The sequence below is a fragment of the Solanum dulcamara genome, chromosome 12, assembly GCF_947179165.1.
Source record: "Solanum dulcamara chromosome 12, daSolDulc1.2, whole genome shotgun sequence".
Classification (NCBI taxonomy): domain Eukaryota; kingdom Viridiplantae; phylum Streptophyta; class Magnoliopsida; order Solanales; family Solanaceae; genus Solanum; species Solanum dulcamara.
In genome coordinates, this window is record NC_077248.1 from 43,453,635 (window position 1) to 43,465,576 (window position 11,942).

The 11,942-nt window shown below is 34.4% G+C and overlaps 1 pseudogene; it reads left to right on the top strand.

Annotated features, from left to right (window-relative positions):
* The first annotated feature begins 4,592 nt into the window (after positions 1 to 4,592).
* Positions 4,593 to 10,174, top strand: LOC129876812 (O-fucosyltransferase 20-like; annotated as a pseudogene).
* Positions 10,175 to 11,942: the final 1,768 nt, after the last annotated feature.

Genomic DNA, 11,942 nt, shown 5'->3' on the forward strand with positions numbered 1-11,942 from the left:
CAAAAGTTGTAGGTAATTATCTTATGGTTACACAGAAATTTAAATCACCCAATTTGGACTAATCTATTAAACGTTATGCCCAAAATATAGAGGTTGTATTATTTTTAGGCGAGAATTGAAATATCGTAGACAACATTTTTAGGGGATGTTACACATACATACATAGACATAATTCATACTTGAAAATTCATGATCATAGATTATACTTGAAATTAGGGTAAGACAAGAAGGCATGATCAATTGATTTGAAAATCATGAAATTGATGCATTACGCGAGTGGCCTATTCCCAAGGCATTCTTAAGGTACTTGTGAGAATTTTGAGGAATGTTACACTGTGTGATACTTGCTATATAAGCTAGATGTGTAATCAAGTAGCTTAAGAAAGTAGGTCGATTACTATGACAGATTATACTTTACTACTATGTTTAGCCTCGAACCCCTTTCGAATCCTTCCAAACCTATTTCAAACCATCACTTCTCACATAGAACTAGTCTATGCAAAATATGGGGCATTAGAGTTTGTTATTTTTTATGCAATTCTATGCACTTTAGATGCACATTGAATGTAGCATAGAGTTTTGTGAACGACTTTTCAAGGATTTGAACGTGAAGGAAGACTATTACTTTCTTCTTAATTCATTGCTCTTACATTATTTCAAGATTAATTACTTGATTATCGTAAGTTATTGTTACATGAATTCTGCACAATTTCATGCTAGCTTTCTTGTGAACATGAGTAGTTAAACTCCACAACTAGGATTGTGGGAATCATGATAGAATAATAAAGTAGGCAAAGTATAAGTGAGTCTCAATCAATGAAGTAGCATGCATTGTTGCTATCTTCATTTTGATTTATTTTTAATGAGTGCACGTGTTAAAACTCATTTGAATTCAATACTTGCTTTGAAGAGGGGTAGTGATTAGGAAAAAATAACTATAGCAGTTATTCAAAATTATAAACCTTGGTCTAAAGACTTGAGCCCAAGAGGGGATAGTCTTCTTAGGTCAAAAGCAAGGATGAGTTAGTCATACATTCTGAGACTGGGAGGTAAAGAGTCAAATTTATCTAATAGGACCAGAAGGTGTTTAGGTGTACCTAACTTATTAAATTTTGCATGCTATGCATTGAAAGGGGACCACTGATATGATATATCTACTGAGTTAAATGTCATGGGGAACATAGTCCTAACTACTTTCTCATATTAATTACAACTCTAAGCCTGTTTGATTGTGCTATTGCAAACATAATTACTAATTACTAAGTTAAACATAAAATTCCAATTTACTTTATGCATTTTTATTTTTGGGAAATGTTGACTATAGCTGAACATAAGTGCCAGTAGACTTATTTCCTCTGCATTTCCTGTGTGATCGACTCCAACCTAGTTGGGTTCTATATTTGATAGTGATCACTTTATATTTCTTAATTGAAATGTAAGTTTGTGTGTATCACTCCCTCACCCGAAACTCAACATCTAAACTAGGAATCGACCTCGATACCCGATGTGGGACCCAACTTCCAAAGCAGAACTCAGCCTAGACTCTCGACTCTTAACCAAGGACCCAACTTCCAAATCGGACATGACCCCAACTCCGACCCCAGGACTCGACTTTTGAATATGAACTTGACCTCGACACTTGGCACTAATGATTGATTTAAGACACTACCTCGAGATTTGACTTTTGAAATTAGATCCACCCTTGACATCCAATTTGCGATCCGACTTTCAAAGTAGGATTCGAGCCCGACACCTGACAAGTACTCTACCCTAACAGCCAACCCATGAATTGATTTTTGAATCAATATCCAACCTCGATATCCAACCCCGATAATCCATTCGGGACCCAAACTCGACAGTTGACCTATGACCCAACATCGACTATTGATCTAAAACCCAACGTTAACACCCGACTCAAAACACCATTCCGATACCTGACTCAAGTCTCGACCCTGACACCCAACTCAGGATTCGACCTCAAAGCTTACTTAGGACCATTCAATCCCAAGACAATTTGGGACCCACGAGTTGGGTCTTGAATTGAGGTCAGGAGTTGGTCCCAAATTGAGAACTACGAGTCGGATTTTGAATTAGTATCAAGAGAAAAAAAATTATTAATTTACATTAAAAGGTTTCTTTAAAAGGTCATCGACTGAAAGAAAAAGAGGTGGACTCCTATACAAATAAAAAGGGTAAGAAACTAAAAATGGTAAACCCAAACACGTGTATTTAATATATAAAAGTTATTTTATTTAAAATTTCTTGTGTAAAAATTTAACATTAAAACTCCTAATAAACCTAGAAAATATAATACGTAAACAATATGTTTAGGTTATAAAAAGAAAACTAACGAAAAATGTGTAAATTCTTTAAAATGATCATAATGAGTTGAAAGGAGTCCTTCGTTATCTCAATTTTATTATTCACGGACATATTTAGTTCTAAACCTCTCCTTATATAATTAAGATTCATAGAATTTTTTGTTATTTTAGGATACCTTAATAAACAAAACCTTGTACCAAATATTTAGGAGTTGACCAATTATTTTAGTTATAATACATATTTAATATCATTAAAATAATAATATAATAATTGAAAAAAATGGTGAAATGACGATTTTGTCTAAAGAGAAATATTTTAATGAATGGTATAGATAGATATATTATTGGTTAATTAATGTTTTAGTTTTGAATTTTCAGGTTATGTTGAGCATTAATATAGTATAACTCAATTTCAATTTTAAGTCAATTTTTTTTGCGGAATGTAATTATAACTTTGGTGAAAAGGATGATGTAATTTTATTTAATGTTACTTTAGAAAGTAAAGAACTAAAGAATGTTGTTTTTAATTTCAACTTTGAATCTGTTTTTTAGTATGAATAATTAGTAAGGATAACAAAAATAACAAACTCAGTGTAGTCCCTCAAGTAGGGTATAGAAGATAGAGTGTACGCATATTTTACCATTATTTCATGAAGGTAGTGAGGTTGTGTTTCAAAAAAGCCTCGGCTCTAGCGTAGCAAATTCAAGTACCAAAAATATATATAGCCAATAACAATGGAAGCAATGCAATCCTATAAGAAAGGAACAAAAGCACAAAATAGTGTGATAATCAAAACATAATAAACACCAAGACAATGATATATATCAAAAGCAAGAACTACATTAATAAAGCTAACTAGTAAAACAACGAACACCAACAACCTAAACACTCAGAAAGCACAACTACCCTTCACTGCCAACTAATCTTCTACCCTAATATGCATCCTCTATACCCTCCGATCTAAGGTCATGTCCTCAGCACCCTGAAGTTGTGTTATATCTTATCTAATCACCTCTCCCCAATACTTCATCGATGTACCTTTATCTCTGCTCGTACCTGCTATAACCAACATCTTGCACCTCCTCACTAAGGCATCTAAGCATCTCCTCTTCACATTTACAAATCTTCTCAATGTCATTTTTCTCATTTTGTCCACCACGGATGTCACTCTCATCTTACCCTAAATATACCCATTCATAATCTTATCGCTCCTAGTATGCCTACACATCGACCTCAACATCCTTATTTTTGCGGCATGTATCTTCTGAACATGAGAGTTCTTAACTAACGAGCAATTCTCCCACGCAACAAAGTCGATCTCACCACCACTCTATAAATCATGTTGTAGTTAGTAATTAAAGATGTATTATCTGTTACAAAATTTGAACTATTTTTTTCACTATTACATCATGTATTAAAAGAAAGGTAAGAAAAAACCATTCTTCATTTTAATTTATTTGTCCTACTCTTTTCGTTAGTCTGTTTTAAGAAGAATGTTTCTTTTATTTTTAACAACTCTTTTATTTTAATTTTCCACATGACATGTTTAAGACCACAAAATAAAATGACATTTTGGTACATCTTAGGTATGTTTTAACTAAAGACCATAAGATTCAAACAAAAAATCTTAAACTCTACATAAATTAAAATAAGACAAACAAATCAAAATAAATACGTAATTTTAAAAATAGAAATTGCGTTTAAACTCAGCATGAGCTAACATAACTTTGTGTAAATAGAGTTGTATGAATTTATCTCATTTAATTGTACAATATTTCTTTCAAATGAATTGATCTTTAATTTTTTGCTTTAAAATAAATCATCTTAATTTTATCCTTAAAATTCAAATTTATACCTAGCGGAATAAGTTATTTAAGATGCAAAGTATAAGTTATAAAATATTATAATACAAAAATATAAAATTATATCCCACTTTAAAATAAATTATTGAAAAGGAGGTAATGTATGTTGTGGGAGTGGAGTATGGGAAATATGGCCAAATGAAGGAGGACCAAAGCAATTTGAAAACCAATACATTAAAATTGAATTGAATAATATACTCTTGGCAGCTCTTAAATGGAAAAAGCAAAGAAAGGAAAGAAAAAAGAAACATCTGACACTACACGCATACCTTGTCTGACTTCCAAAATACCAAACGCACATTATTTGTTACTACTTATATGTATATCGCCGTCCAGCTGCCCTTTTTCTCTCTTACAAACTTTCCAAGATAATTTTATCTTAATTCATAGGGAGAGTGTGTCTTTAGGATGGGTTTATCAAAGAAACATCAATGTTGCATTGCAGTTCCATCTCAGATAATCAATTCACTTTCTTCTTCCGATCTGCTCTTATCTGAAAATAAAATGACTCCTTTATTTGTAAAGTTGAAGCTTTTGCTTAGTAATCCGAGATTCTGGATTGTCTTGATTTTTCTATTTGGTTTTATTGGAATGTGGCTGGACTTTGTTCCTTTCTCACAAAACCCATGTCCCATTTCCCAAGAAATATTTATTGTGAATGAAAAAAAATTTGTGAATGAAAAGAGTGAGTTCTAAAAGCAACTTGATGGCTTGAGTTACAAGCCTTGTTTGAATTTCAGTAAGGCAAGTAGAGAGATTCTGAAGGACTTGACTAAGTATCTGATGGTTGTGGTTTCTGGGGGAATGAATCAGTAGAGAAATCAAATTGTTGATATTGTAGTGATTGCAAGAATTCTTGAGGCTTCTTTGGTTGTTCCTATTTTCCAAGTCAATCCTATTTGGGCTGATGAAAGATTTGTTCTTTCTACAAGTATCTAACTTTATTCAAACTCAAAGCTTCCATTATTTTTAGTCTCATGTTAATTCAGCAAACATAAAAATATTTCTTAGTGGATGGTCTGTTCCCTTGATCTTTGCATTTGCAGTGAGTTTTTTGATATTTTTGACTTGGATCATTTCAAAAATGTTTTGGCATATGATGTTCGAATTGTTTCATCACTTCTACCTACACACGTGATGACAAGGCCAGTAGAGAAGAAACGGACTCCTCTCCATGCTTCCCCTGAATGGATATGCTCATATTATACCAGAAAGGTGAGAAAAAAGTTCAAGTCCAACCTACAATAATGGAATGCAAGAAAAAATGATGAACTTTAATATTAGCTATTGGAGTAATGGGACATTACTTTGTTCTTTTGAAGTCATTAAACTTGTTGGCTGGCATTAGAATTGAATTATGACACCTGGAGAGAGATTTTTACACTCTTTGATAAATCACACTTACCTGAAATTAACATATAAATACTACTTCAAATCTTAGACAAGTATATTTCATTATTCATTATTTTGGTTGTCTAACACGAGTCTCTAGTGAAAAAGTAATTAAAAACAACTTCTCCGTTGTTTCAAGATGATGCTGAAAGTTTTTCTACTTAAATAATTTTGGTTGATCTTGCTGCAGCTTAAAAGGGAAGGAGTTCTTTTGCGAGGTCTTGACTCAAGGCTATCTAAGGATCTCTAATTCGATCTGCAGAAACTTCGTTGCAAGGTAAATTAAAATCAACCTTCTACTGCAGAATCTCTCAATACTTCTGTGAAGAAATTCTTAAATGTGTGATATTCTAGTGTATAAACAAATGCAATCTTTCCAAATATTTTGTGACACTTGCTACTTAACTAGTTTATAACAACCAAGGAGCAATTTAATCTGGATGCTCCACTTCACTCCAGTAGTAATAAGTATAAAATATGGCATCTTCTAATTTATTTCTCTATGAACTTTCAGGTGGATTTTCATGCTTTGACGTATAACCCATCAATCTTAGAGCTCGGTAACAAACTTGCAAAGAGGATGAGGAGCAAGGGACCATTTCTTTCTCTACATTTGCGAATGGAGAAGGATGTGTGGGTGAGGACCGGATGTCTTCTTGGTTTAAGTCATGGGTATGATGAAATGATAAACAATGAACGGAAGTGCAAACCTGACCTATTAACTTCAAGGTCAAATATGACCTACCATGAAAGAAAGCTTGTTGGACTCTGCTCCTTGAATACCTTTGAAGTTACAAGGCATGTGTTATACTTCCTAATAAAGTGTTCCTTTTCTTTCCTTATTTTTTGATGCATTTTGAAAATGTTTTCGAATTTAACAAATCTGCAATCTTTGTTTAGGCTGATCAAGGCTCTGGGAGCTCTAAGGGTGCAAGGATCTATTAGGCTGGTGTCATTCCGTTTGGTGGGAAACAAACCTTGCAGCCATTGACCAATGAGTTTCCTCATTTCTACAACAAAGAGGAACTTACTTTGCCTGGGGAGCTTGAGCCATTTTCAAAGAAAGCATCACTTATGGCTTCTATTGACTACATAGTGTGTGAGAACAGTGATGTGTTTATGCCATCTCATAGAGGAAACATGGACCATGCTATCCAGGTACTACCTCCAGTGTATAAGGTTCTTGGTAATAGTTCAAGAACATTGGTCAGAAACCTATAGACTGAACTAACATGAACGTAGAACATATATGACTTAGAGTTGGCAAGTGAGTTTGTAGAAACTTGAATTATGAGTAGGACAATACAAGTCATTGAAGATAGTTTGCATTGCAAAACCCACTCCTGACCCCTCTATAGTTTGCATTTCAACCCACTCCTGACCCCTCTATAACCTTACTATAGAAAAGAAATCAACTAGAATTTTTTTAAAATCCACATGTAAGATTTTAATGTATGTCGCGTGGAGCTCAAACACATATCATATAGTCTGATCTGGTTCATTTTTTTCAACCTTAATATTGTCCATAATCTTATTACCTATCAAAAAAGAACTCCATAATCATCTCGGCCTTGAGATAAATATGCAACTGAAAACTGTGTATGATATATGTTTGGTTCATTCTGTTATTATCACGACCTGACCTAGGGCCTAGTCATAACACGGTGATCGAAACCCCAAAGGACTCCAACCAAGTCTGTTGTACATATCATAAGCATACACAAGGTAAAATAAAAGCAGAAATATCATAAGAGAGTCTAAACCATGAATAGTAAATGAAGAATGTCATATGACAGCATAGACTCAAAACATTTGTCCAATTAGATGCTTCTACTCATAAATATGGGCGGGAGCTAAGACATGTCTCTATCTCACCCTCAAAATGAAACATAACAAAAGTCTTTGAAATAATAACCAACTCGATGATTAGTCTCCGATAAATGAGGACTCGCCACAAACACCGCTGGATAGAAAAGCTTAACTAGCCACGTGAACGAATATGATCTTCAACCTCAACTCCTACATTATGAGACAATGTAGGAAAAAAGTATGCATTAGTCCATTGGAATGTACTAAGTATGAGGGCATAACATGCAACGTAAATCATGAAATGCAAAGGTCAAGTAAAACACATGATAAGATGGGACAAGTAAAGTCATGAGAAAATTATATTGACCAAAGCATTTTAAAAGAATAACTTTAAAATCACAACATACTTAAGAGATCATACATATGTGGGATAGGAACCATAACCGACAATAAGACCATGCGAGCTATAACATGGAATCACATTGTCTCTCCATACAACATAGAAAAGGGGAATCTACTTGTCAAGATAGACTCTACGCCACTAGGCGGGTCATACATACGCTATATATGAATCAAATAGCTAAGCCATGAAGGCAACCTACAGTGGCACGTAGTTTATGGGATATGAGGCTACTACTAAGGCTTTTGGTAGGACCCTCACCTCACGCCCACTTGGTGCTAAGTCAAATTCCATGGAATACATACATAACATAAAATCATAATTTGTATGTATCATTGTCATGATCATAGGTTTAAAATCATAGAGTAGCTCATTTTCATAACATACTTGTAATGTGAGAATTGTCCTTTTATCATTACAATCGTATTTGCATAATTCATATTGTTAGGCCTTAGGTCACCACATAGGTCCCTAAGTCACTTTTTAGGCCTTAGGTCACCACATAGGGCCCTAAGTCACCTTACTTCATAACTTGCATGAAATTCATACCTTAAACTTAGAGTAAAACTCAATTGCATAATCAATTGACTTTGAAAATCATGTAATTCACTTGAAAACATGCAGGATCATAAACTTTATATCAGCCCATACATAATTTATATACATAATATCCTTTGGAAGTATAATTCAAAATACTCATAATTTATATCATGAACCCTAGAGATCAAAATAGGAGAATTCATGGGAAAACTCTTTAATTCAATGCAATAACCATCAATTTATATCAAAATAGACTCATGATCATATTTTTAATCATAATTCATTTAATAAGAATAGAGATCATAAAACCCATAAATATCATACTTTAATTTGATAGAAAACCTTGAGAGATTGATTGGGCTTCATGGATGAAAGGATCCAGAATCAATACTCACATACCATAGGTGAGAACACCAATTAATTTGGAAGAACTTGAGAGTTTTGATTGAGAGCTTGAATGAATTTACTTAAAGTCTTCAATGGAGTCCTTGAGAATCTTTTGTAGAAAGAGAAATATTTGAGTAGATGAATTGTAGAAGAATGAATAGAATTAGGGGTTTAGGTTAATTTATAGAGTTGAATTAGGTCCTAAAAATGTCTAGGTTCATTAGCTAACAATTTAGGAAAAAATCTAAAGTGCCCTTACTAAAAACTAAATTCGGCCAAAAATACATTGCTAGGTCCGCGATGTGGAGGCAAGCAAGTCTGCGATGCGGACTTGTCGCGGACCTTACTGGTTTGCGCAGTTCCTTGAGAAATCTATCTTTTGATCTACGGGTCCTAAAAATCCACCGAGACTATTTTCTTACAGGTTTTGACCCCTTGATTGATATTCCGAACTCGGATTTTCCAAAAAGATTAAGAATAATGCATTACATGAGTGGCCTATTTCCAAGGCATTCTTAAGGCACTTGCGAGCATTTTGAGGGGTGTTACAGTTATAAGCCTTTCTTATAACCTAACAATCCCTACCAAAATACCAGGGTTGGATTATTTAAGTTATACGGGATTTCTTTATTAGTGTTGATTATGGTCATTTTTGTAACAGGGACACAGGGCCTATGCAGGGCACAAAAAGACTATCACTCCTAATATGAGACAGATGCTCCCACATTTTCTTAACTCATCTCTCTCTGAAGCAGAGTTCAACAAAATTATACTGGACTTGCACAAAAATTCATTAGGTCAGCCAGAAATCAGAAAGACAGGAAGGGATGTTATGAAGTACCCTGTCCCATAGTGCATATGAAACAGTACTACTATCCATTCCTCCATCTAACTCCTTTCATAGCGCATGCAGATAATCAGACATTTTTATGTGATTTACGAATAGTTGATAATGTGAATCAGGAACTACCTGCTAGCTGCATTTGAGGGATTAGTCTCCCTGAGGATAGTCTCCGAAATTCCAAAACAGGCTTTCCTTAGGTGCCCCACCATTTTCGAATCAAGCTCAAAGGATGCATAGGTAGTAACACTTAGACGTTGATTACAAGGTTACTGTGATTCAAGAGCAACATCGCCATACAGGTTACAGCTTCATATTCTTTCTTGCTTCTTTGTTTGTATGCCATATTGTAGGGAGCTAGGCAAAGATTTGAGGCAGATTCAGAATTTGAAGTTTATAGTTCCTACAACAACCTCAGGCAAAGATTAGAGGAAGATCCAGAATTCGAAGTTTATGGTTCCTAGAACAACCTCAAGTCACAACATTTTGATAACTGTGAACCCATAGCCAACACACTAGATCCACTACCGGTAAAGATGAATTATTAGTTTAGGGAAAGAACATGTTATTTAATTCAATTCATTCTTTACAAGTCTATGTTTAGGAAACATGTTATTTAATTAAAAAAAATTTACCCATCTATGTAATCCGACGTAGGCGATGTATATGCTACATATAAAAGAGAGAAAATACACCAAATCTCTCTGAACTTGACAGCAAAACTTACTTTAGTATTTTAACTACACAAATATTTATTTACCTTCTAATCTTATTTGAAGTGAATTTAAATGCACCTAAACAGTTGACGTGACAAATAAAAATTTAAAAAGTGCATAAAAAGTAAAAATTAAAGGAAAAAATAACTGGGCCCCCTTTTTTCAGCCAATAGAATTTATTCCTTCTTGTTCACACCCCATCACCTCATCCTTAGCCACCATCAATCCCAACCTTTCTTCTTCCTTACACCCCACACCCCCTTCTTTTTCTTCGAACCCCTCACCCTCTTTTCCCTTCTTTGAAATCCCTCGCCTCCTTTCTCCTTCTTCGAACCCTCACTCTCACCCTTTTTTTTCTTCTTTGCATTCTGCCGTCCTCAGCACTACCTTCCACCCCTTTTTTTTCTTCTTCGAACTCTGTCACCTTCTTTGTTCATTTTTGAAACAGTCATCACCACCCACACTCCTTTACAATTAGTAAATTAGAGATCTTCATCTCAAATTAAATTTTCATTTCTTATTTTTATTTACTTTTGTAATGACCCTCATGGCATTACTATGTTTTTGCAAGCCTTTACTTTTTTTTCCTTTTTATAGCTTTCTTGTAGCTTTTGTGAAGTGTTAGGATGGGTGGAAGTTTTGAGTAAGTTTGGACATTTTTTAGGCCTACGGCTTGAAAGAGTCTACTTTAGTCAACATCTAAAAAATCTGATATCGGATAAAGATCTATTAATTCTTTCAGCTCCGAAAGGGTCATTTTGTTATAGTATGATGATTGGTTCGGGTTTCGGGGCTTAATGTTTTGAGTTTGTGTGATTAGGCATTTTAGTTTTGAAGTTTTAGCCAAAGTTTGACTTCGATCAATATTCTAGGTAAACATGTTCAGATGGGAATTTCATCAGCACAGTTAGCTATGGAACGCCAAGTTTGATCTAGATTGACCTTTGATTTAGTTCCTGAGGCTTTCGCAATGAGCTTGTGACTTTTTTAGCGTTTGTTGGTTTTCTTTGTAAGTATTGGCCTTGGTCAATAGTTTGACCAAACGACCTTTTTTGGTCGTTTTATCGATTTCGTTGAGTTCAAAATATCATTTTCAATAGGATAGCATGGTTTGTTTATGTCAACGGGGTTCTGAATGAGTTTTGAGCTTCCTTGAGGGGTTGTTGATATTGAGCTGCTGGTGCAGCTGACATTTCTTCTCTGCGATCGCGGGCTCTTGGCCTCATTTGTGGAGATTTGGTCAGCTATCCTCCACATTTATGGAGGCCACTGGGTTAGTACTCCGCGATCGTGGGCTAGCCTCTAGTCAGAGTTTTTGTGAAGACCGAAAACAATATGGTAAATTCAGTGTGCGTTCTACCTTTTTCATACCTCCAATATATGGGACAATACAATTGTATGTGTCTGTAATGTTAAGGCTTTAGTGAGTGACAAATACTTATTGCAAAAATTCTATTTCTAGAGTTAAGAGTTGTTAGGAAAGATAGTTACTAATTACATGCATATATCATATGTATTAGTATTCTTTTCCACTTTACAAGTACTAGAGATTGTGTATCTAAGATCAGTTGGTTGAGTACTTGAGTTTAGATTGAGTTTTGTACATACAGACTTGGTGATTCATAAAAATCATCTTAATAAACTCTTCTCTTCTTTCTTTATATATTCATTCT